We start from the raw sequence: 10,119 nt of genomic DNA on the forward strand, positions 1-10,119 counted from the left end.
AGCCGAAGCCACGGGGAAAAAAGAAAAATTAACATCGGAAGGTGGCAAGATGGGAATGTCACAGCCAGTTATGACTTAAACTGCTTGATGACGTCTTTCCAATGATTGCTGAGTTTGCACCCATCCTCTCGGTGGAAATTGTGTTTGTGTCTGTATATATAGATTGCTTCATGAACGAATGAAGCTGGACTCCCATGGTGAACTGGACTCCCTTGCTGAGCTGGACTCCCATGGTGAACTGGACTCCCATGGTAAATTTGACTACCATGCTTAGGGGTCGGCAAACCAAAATATTTATTTAATTTATTTAGAATTTCAAAAGCCGCACTGCAGTCCCTAAAGAGCCGCATGGGGCTCTGGAGATGCAGGTTGTCGTGTTTTTGTTACTCCAATTTAAGACGTTGGTCAATATCTTCGTAAATGTTGTCTACATCCGCGTCTTCGTTGGCTTGTTAGTGTTGTAAATATGTTCAATATACGTATACACATATGTTGGAAAGTTTGTCGCACAGTACGTAGCCAATCATGCTAATCAGAGGTGCGGGCGACGGACAGCAACACAATATCTTAAACTTGTAGCAATTTTAAATCCTTAATGTTTGCTGAGCAAACTCTTGCTTTGCTGGAGATACTAAGAATCCCCACTCCTACATGATTTAGGCCAACTGTCCACTCGTCCCTCTCTGTGTGACTAGAACATTTTGCCACGACTGTAGGAGTACAGAGGTCTCCCCTTTTCTCCTTGTCCAACTCAACGAGGGAGTTTGCTTCTCTCAGTTCTGGCCCCCAGTCCAACAAGGTTTGGGGATTGAGACCAGAGCCGACGTGTTTGTCTGCAGAAATAGCTACGTAGAGGTTGTTCTGCTCGTAGCCAGTGATGCTGTTTTTTTAACGTTTTTATTGCAACAAAACGTGAGCACGGTACAATATGCCAATGCACTTGGGAGGAGGGGAATAGAAAATCTGCGAAAGTTCCAATTCGGTGCGACAGGACCATACATAGCAGGGGGTCGGGGGGGGGGTGATATAGGGCTCGCTGCCCCAGCCAAGTAGGGGGACCCCGCGTCGGCAGCGTGGAAGGGGGGAGGGATTTTCGATTTAAAGCTTTCGTGACTGCAGGGATTCATCTTCTTGGTTCTTTCGGTAAAGTCACGTAGAAGGGAAGTAGTAAAATAATACAAATAAAACATAATAAAATAAAATAATTCTCACGACGTTTCGGCTACAACGCAAGCAGCCGTCTTCAGGTGAAGAATGAGACACTACCAAGCTAGGAGCTTATATATATGCTGGGTTGGAGGTGGAAGAGCGCCTTAACAAAAAGAATGTGCATATGAAGAGGAATTTAGCATTTACAGCAGCAGATGTTAGTGTAAATGCGTTTGGTATTACCTTAGAGTCGCGGCATCTCTTCAGAAAGGTGAGAGACTCGATTAGCTGAGCCTTCTTATCACGGAGCTTATTTAACGTATGTGTATAAAGATATTTAGGCTCGCTGGTCTCGTCATGAAACTACAATGAAAAAGCACCAGGGGAGGCAGCTATCACATCTGCCTCACTGAGGGGGGCGTGTCTGTCATGCCCCCCTCAGTGAGGACACGCCCCCCTCAGTATGTAAATCTGGCTGATACCAGCCAGTGCCTCCCCAGCCATTGACTTCACCGCATGTGCCGTGCGGAAGGCGTCGTAGTCAGGAACGTCACCTAACGCGTTTTGCTTTTATTTTAAGGCCACATGGTGAGTTTTTTCATGTATAGTGGAATCAGAGCTCCTGTAGAAATGTTACTGAGCGAGAGAAGGAGTAAGCATATAGGTGTACATCAGCAAAAAAAACAAGGTATAAAACGTGATCTCTGTTTGATACGAGTTATTATATGCCCAGGGAACTTTTTAAATAGATTCATTGATGTATTTTAACTTAATGAGAGCACATTGAGATGCGTTATCGCTTTGGCAACTGACAGCAGCATAAATGGCATGATGCACAGGAATTTATTGATTACAGTTTGAGGTATATTTGAGGTATTAAGAGTGGTGATTTAGGCTAATATACAGCACAATTTCCTATTCCCTGAAATAATACAGCAGGTTTTTCATTATGATTAATATATAGCAAACAAATCCCCCTGGTAATGTCCCAACATCATTTACCAGCAGAACGTAGAGCCATTCATCCACCTAATATATACTCTCCCATAGCCTCATTAATACTTATATTCTACACAGCTCAAAAGGCATTATTTAATTGCATGCAGACCATTGATATGAGTAATTGCACACTGCATTAATTGAATTGAACGTTTTGGATATTTCAACATAAAAAAAGGTTTAATGATGTTGAAGGTTTGTCATTAGATAATGACTTTTACAACCTAACATTTCTGTGGGAATATTGCATACTTACCAAAGCATTTATCTAAAATGTGAAAAAATATATCATTTGTAATGTTAGCATTTATTAGGCAGTTTTTTAATATTTACCTCTGCACTAAATTAGCAAACGTGACGTCATAACATATGCCATATCATTCGAGTGTGTCATATCGCATCAGAATGTGGAGGTTAAGCATGGGTTGAGCCTGAATAGTGGCGAATGTGACCACTGTGTCATTACAGGCTGCTGTAGGGCTCCGTTATACTGGTAGGAACCTCCTGGTTATACCAGCCCACAGTGGATTATTGTGTCCATCCGTCCGTCGTGCAGGGAAGGGCTGGGTGGGGAGGGGCTGGGTGGGGAGGGTGGGGAGGGGCTGGGTGGGGAGAGTGGGGCTGGGTGGGGGGTGGCAGGTGTGGGGCTGGGTGGGGAGGGGCTGGTCACCCCATGGAGCCCTTATAAAAGTCAACGTTTAACCTACTCACGCCGGCTTGTGCCCGCCCTCACAGTCGGCCATATTTGCGGAATACACCACGCCGCCATTGACCCTGGCCATTGACCGAGCAACCCAACGTTCCTACCAGCTCCCTCCGCAGGAATGTGTTGGGCAACAGAGGGCAGTCCAGCAATATCCATTGTTGTACTATACCTCAATAATCCCAAATACTGCGCTCTACTCTCCCCACCTCCACCAACCTACACTGACCAAGGGTGGTGCGATGCAGTCAAATATTCCTCCATGACCCCCAAAAGGCGTGGAGAAGCCGTCATTCAGCATTGGGGCTCACAAAAGGACCGTAATTATTATTCACTCGCCTTTGCCCGTCCAAGGACGGGTGTATTGCAGTAAATCTGAAACTTGCAAGCGAAAAGCAGAATGCGACGTGATATTCATTGCATTAATGCATGTGCAATTTATAAGGGTGTGGTGACACGGACCTATTTCATTTAAAGGTTATTGTTGCACACTCGAAATGAAGGACGTGGGCAGGTGCTCCAAATCGAGGGCAGACACATTTATTGTGGTTAATCTGCAATTTTGTGAAGAACAGCACCGTCACTCTGTAAAATGCACCAGCACGTGTGTCACACACAGCAATTCTTCCGAGTCGCCATTAACCATGTGGCTGGTGTCCACGTCCGGTTAATCATCAACAGTTTTCTCTTAAACCCAATTCTACTACTGATAAACCATCTTTGTCTTTGACAATAACATTTGCACGTCACTCTTCGAATATTACTTTAATCCTAAGCTGTATGTCTATCTATACCATCTACTTATATTGGTATCTTACACCCATTATCTGTACTGTATGTGTACAGTATACGTACTGTATTTGTCACCATTGTACAACTTACTACTTTACATGTGTTCTATTTTCAATAGCATTTAAGTAGTCATACTCTGGGTGCATGGGCATGGTTATAGACTAAACAGTATTAGGGTTAGAGAATTACAATGACAGTAGGTAATTACAGTGTGTCATCCTTTACAATGCACAGTGCTAAAACGCCTCTAATCGCATATCTCACAAACGAACAATTCAAAGCTAAGCTAAAAGTCTAGAACAAGTCTGGAACAAGTCTAGAAGATTTATATAACGATCAAAAACAACCTTTGGGTCCTTTACCTGTAAAATGCACCAGCACGTGTGTCACACACAGCAATTCTTCCGAGTCGCCATTAACCATGTGGCTGGTGTCCAAGTCCGGTTAATCATTAACCCTGCCAGCCACCTACAGGCCCAACTCAGTCATCACATGCTGCTGTACACACATGCATTGATGCACTGCACAGCACATAAGGACTTCCACAGAACCACACTTTACTCCCTTGCTGCACAAGGACATAATTAAAAGAGTGGTCCCTTCCTAATTTCCCACACTATAATCCCTTGTTCATCATGACGTCCTTTTAACTTTGATGTCTCAACAGCGTCACAGAGATCGCGTGACGTGAGCGTTCTGCCTTTGTAGTGAGGGTTGCAAGTTGACGCTGAGCAGGGAGGAGGTGGTGCCTCGCCCCCCATGTGGAGTGACGTCAGCCGCGAATTATTATGAATGGGGGGGGGGTCCATTTGGAGGAGGTAACCTTATAATGATTATTAATGAGGGGGGCTGTTCGATGTGGAGTGACGTCACCTGCTCATGATTATTAATGAGGGGGGCTGGTCGATGTGGAGTTACGTCACGAGTGTTAAGGATAGACATTCATGGGTGATTATAGTACAGGGAGGAAAAAAAGTATTTTATCCCCTGCTGATTTTGTACGTTTGCCCACTGACAAAGAAATGATCAGACTATAATTTTAATGGTAGGTTTATTTGAATATCCTCTTGGTTCTTTCGGTAAAGTCACGTAGAAGGGAAGTAATAAAATAATAAAAATAAAACATAATAAAATGAAATAATTCTCACGACGTTTCGGCCACAACGCAAGCAACCGTCCTCAGGTGAAGAATGAAAGACCACCAAGCTTGGAGCGTATATTTAAGCTGGGTTAGAGGGGGGGAGGTGGGAAGAAGAGCGCCTAGACAAAATAATTTGCATATCAAGAGGAATTTAGCACATGGAAAATGCGTAGGAGGTGGGCGGGGGGGGTTTCAAATTAATATTATGCCCGTGCATTATGCAGGATTAGCAGCATCAAAGGGAGGGGGAAGGGGAGTAGCATTAACAAAGGAAAGGAATGTTAATAGTATGTAGCTGCAGTTACTAAACAACCACGTAAAAAACTAAAGTATAAACTGCATAAACAACTAAAGTCTAAACTACATCGCATCATCAGTATACTTACTATACTCTACAATAAGCTGAGTCACTAACAGTAAGTAATACATTACAATTCTACGTCATAAAAATTATATAATATGCCTCCATCTAAACTTTATTCTCTTACAACACGAGTCTACACCGTACTATATACTGCCATAGACAAACCCAACATTAAATTATATACTGTATAGCTATAAACCACACTATACCTTATACATTTTAATATAACACTATGTATTATTCTACCCACCTTAATGTGTATCACACTGCTATATATTTACTATACAATTACGAAACTATATATTACTTTGTACATTGTATTAAGCATATAAATGTTATACTATTTGTTATTATACACTGTACCATTGACCGTCGTGTATATTTAAGCTGGGTTGGAGGGGGGGAGGTGGGAAGAAGAGCGCCTAGACAAAATAATTTGCATATCAAGAGGAATTTAGCATATGGAAAATGCGTAGGAGGTGGGCGGGGGGGGTTCAAATTAATATTATGCCCGTGCATTATGCAGGATTAGCAGCATCAAAGGGAGGGGGAAGATGCTGCTAATCCTGCATAATGCACGGGCATAATATTAATTTGAACCCCCCCCCCGCCCACCTCCTACGCATTTTCCATATGCTAAATTCCTCTTGATATGCAAATTATTTTGTCTAGGCGCTCTTCTTCCCACCTCCCCCCCTCCAACCCAGCTTAAATATACACGACGGTCAATGGTACAGTGTAAAATAACAAATAGTATAACATTTATATGCTTAATACAATGTACAAAGTAATATATAGTTTCGTAATTGTATAGTAAATATATAGCAGTGTGATACACATTAAGGTGGGTAGAATAATACATAGTGTTATATTAAAATGTATAAGGTATAGCGTGGTTTATAGCTATACAGTATATAATTTAATGTTGGGTTTGTCTATGGCAGTATATAGTACGGTGTAGACTCGTGTTGTAAGAGAATAAAGTTTAGATGGAGGCATATTATATCATTTTTATGACGTAGAATTGTAATGTATTACTTACTGTTAGTGACTCAGCTTATTGTAGAGTATAGTAAGTATACTGATGATGCTATGTAGTTTATACTTTAGTTGTTTATGTGTTGGTTTTAGTTATTGCAGCTACATACTATTAACACTCCTTCCCTTTATTAATGCTACCCCTATCCCCTCCCTTTTATGCTGAATTAGTACTTTTCACATACCTGCATTTCCCATATCCTCTATGCTTAATACAATGAACAAAGTAATATATAGTATCGTAATTGTATAGTACATAAATAGCAGTGTGATACACATTAGGGTGGGTAGAATAATACATAGTGTTACATTAAAATGTATAAGGTATAGCGTGGTTTATAGCTATACAGTATATAATTTAATGTTGGGTTTGTCTATGGCAGTATATAGTACGGTGTAGACTCGTGTTATGTAAGAGAATAAAGTTTAGATGGAAGCATATTATATAATTTTACGACGTAGAATTGTAGTGTATTACTTACTGTTAGTAACTCAGCTTATTGTAGAGTATAGTAAGTATACTGATGATGCTATGTAGTTTAGACTTTAGTTGTTTATGCAGTTTATACTTTAGTTTTTTACGTGGTTGTTTAGTAACTGCAGCTACATACTATTAACATTCCTTTCCTTTGTTAATGCTACTCCCCTTCCCCCTCCCTTTGATGCTGCTAATCCTGCATAATGCACGGGCATAATATTAATTTGAACCCCCCCCCGCCCACCTCCTACGCATTTTCCATATGCTAAATTCCTCTTGATATGCAAATTATTTTGTCTAGGCGCTCTTCTTCCCACCTCCCCCCCTCTAACCCAGCTTAAATATACGCTCCAAGCTTGGTGGTCTTTCATTCTTCACCTGAGGACAGCTGCTTGCGTTGTGGCCGAAACGTCGCGAGAATTATTTCATTTCATTATGTTTTATTTTTATTATTTTATTACTTCCCTTCTACGTGACTTTACCGAAAGAACCAAGAAGATGAATCCCTGCAGTCACGAAAGCTTTAAATCGAAATTCAATTCATAACATTTTTGACATGCGTTTTTCTGGATTTTGTTGTTGTTATTCTGTCTCTCACTGTTCAAATAAACCTACCATTAAAATTATAGACTGATCATTTCTTTGTCAGTGGGCAAACGTACAAAATCATCAGGGGATCAAATACTTTTTTCCCTCACTGTAGGTATTTCAATGTATGACATTTGCAAGAGAGTCGAGCTCATGTGAGCAGAGTTGTGGAAGGTCAGCTTTATTCACAGACTCTGAGATAAATAACAAGATTATGTTTTATCCTTTCTGGCAAATAAAACAGGCGTTAAGATGTTCTAAAAAGGGAATAAATACCTTTTTGCAAGGAATCAGGTCTGTATTAACCACACGTGCTTGTGGTGAACATACAAAAACATACTCTGATCATTCTTGACTTAAAGCTTTCGTGACTGCATTAATTCATATTCTTTGGGTCTTTCGGTAAAGTCACGTAGATAGGTTAAAAAGAAACTATCTACGTGACTTTACCGAACGACCCAAAGAATATACTCTGATAATATATGCATTGTCTTTGAAACTGATCGACCTACACCAGAGACAGCTTTCTGTGCCATGATATAGACTCCGAGATGTTACACCAACAGCAGTCCACACCTTGGGGTTGTCAACTCTGAATGAAGCCATTCCGGGTGGGATTTATTTCCAACATGACCGGAATTTCATTAATTGTTTTGGCAGCACTTCCAGGATTACATTACATATTATGTCATAACACTACCGGGTGAAAGAAAAACGCAATCAGATGACACCGTTACGTTTTAACAATGAATGCACTTCTGCACGAAATATGTGCATTCATTATATTACTTTATTTTCTTTAAATATCCTCCGTTATTAAAATTTCCCAGAATGCTTTCAGTCGTCACCGGGAGACCGATGCCAATTCTGGTAGAGACCAATTCGGGAGTGTTGGCAAACCCCTATCAATCGTACGGAGATCTCCAACAAAACCGGAGCTCTCCTCCTCTCCTGTCCTTCATATCCTCCTTCAGCCCCCTCCTTCTACGACCTTCGATTAGCCATTGCAACTGTAACTAGACTCCCGTTTGTATCACATTGGAATCTCCCACCCCTCCACCACCGTCCATTCCGATGCTCGCTCGTCGCGCAGCCCATTTAATTCTATAGGAAAAGGTGCAGCCCTGCAATTGCTTGCTCACTTCACTGCTGGTGGAAGGACTCCACTAGAGGGTACTATAGAGAGTTCCCTCTAAAATAGGGTAATTACCTTACCCTTCCACGCTGGGCAGACGTCTTGGAAGACGTGGGACTACCTACGCATTACCCCACCATACATCAATGACATGCGGTGAGGTCAATGGCTGGGGGAGGCACTGGCTAGTGTCAGAGCCGGATTCACACACTGAGGGGGGCGTGGCCTCACGGAGGGGGCGTGTCCTCACTGAGGGGGCGTGTTAGACACGTCCCCCTCAGTGAGGCAGATGTGATAGCTGCCTCCCCTGGTGCTTTTTCATTGCAGTTTCATGATGAGACCAGCGAGCCTAAATATGTTTTATACACATACGTGAAATAAGTTGCCTGGACTATGGAAGGCGAGGATATGAAATGAAGGGGTCTACAAAAATTACATTGGTGACATACTGAGATAGTAACAGGCACGCGCTTATTGCCCACGCTCCATCCAGTTACTTAGGGGTTGTGCAATCAGAGGGGAGGCTGAGCTCGTCGCTGCCTCACCTCTCGTCTCTTCCTATATTTGCTGCGGAGCTCCTATAAAAATGATTGGAATCGTACAGAAATTACATTTATAACACATTTCAGTGGAAAAATCTTCATATTTATTTTATTTGATCATGTTTTTTTTTTACTTTTCGTAACAGCTATTTTCATTGGGGTATTATAGGTGAGGATCTGCTTCCCCTGCCTCCTCCGACTGCACGTCCCTGCCATACATGACCTGCCGATTGACCATCTGTGGTGTTAAATTTATCCTGCTAGGCAGACGGAGATGCCTATTCTTCCTACTGCTATGCCAGCGGATATAATCCTATACATTTGCCTAATTACACAATCTTGTTTTGTAACTCGGTGAACGGTGAAGTAACACGCACCATGCACATATAAAAAAAATGTTTTTGTAAAGATTGTTTTCTTGCATTTTAAATGTTCTGAACGTGAATAATCGTGAGGATGAAGTGGTGCATTCGAAAAAGGCAAAACAATGTGCCTTCCTTCGCATGGAGTTGACATTTCTTACGAAATCGGAGCAATTTGACAAGGATCAGCCAGTGTAGCCCCAATAACTGAAGCGCGTGGGTCGTGAAGATTGCAAGAACGCGCACAGTGTTTACGCAAATACTTTCTTTCCTTTTATTGAAATAAATATAACCCTGAGAAATTGCGTGTGGACAAGCTCGCTGGTAAGATATTTGAAATATCTGGAAGAGGTTAACTTCAGCGAAGTCAAATTGTCAACATTTATCAAGAAAGGCTTTGCCAAAAGTGGTTTCTTGCCCTGAGTCAGCTCAGGGCAAGAAACCGATTGTACCCTGCCCCTAAAAATGAAACCCGAGCGATGAAATTTATGTTGAGATTATTTCTATAATTTTGCTGCCATTAATTTCTAAGTGATAAGCCACTTCGTTGAGCTATCATCTGTGACTAGGTCGCTTCTGAAAAATAAGCTAATAGCTCAGTGGGCTTTACCGAGTAAAATAAAAAAAAAGTTTTATTTGTATAGATTTGTAAGTGATTTGTTTACCTTTCTTGTACTTTGCACTCCTATCTGGTGTTTGAATTGTTTGTTGTAACGTTCTGACCCGCCCCTAATTGGACATCTATGAAAAAAATCGTTATAGCTCATCGGATTCCTCCAGGACAAATATTATGATTTCTGGTGTTGCTGAGAAAATCCACAAATTATA

This window comes from Lampetra planeri, chromosome 35 (assembly GCF_965212315.1).
Source record: "Lampetra planeri chromosome 35, kcLamPlan1.2.h2, whole genome shotgun sequence".
NCBI classification, from domain to species: Eukaryota; Metazoa; Chordata; class Hyperoartia; order Petromyzontiformes; family Petromyzontidae; genus Lampetra; species Lampetra planeri.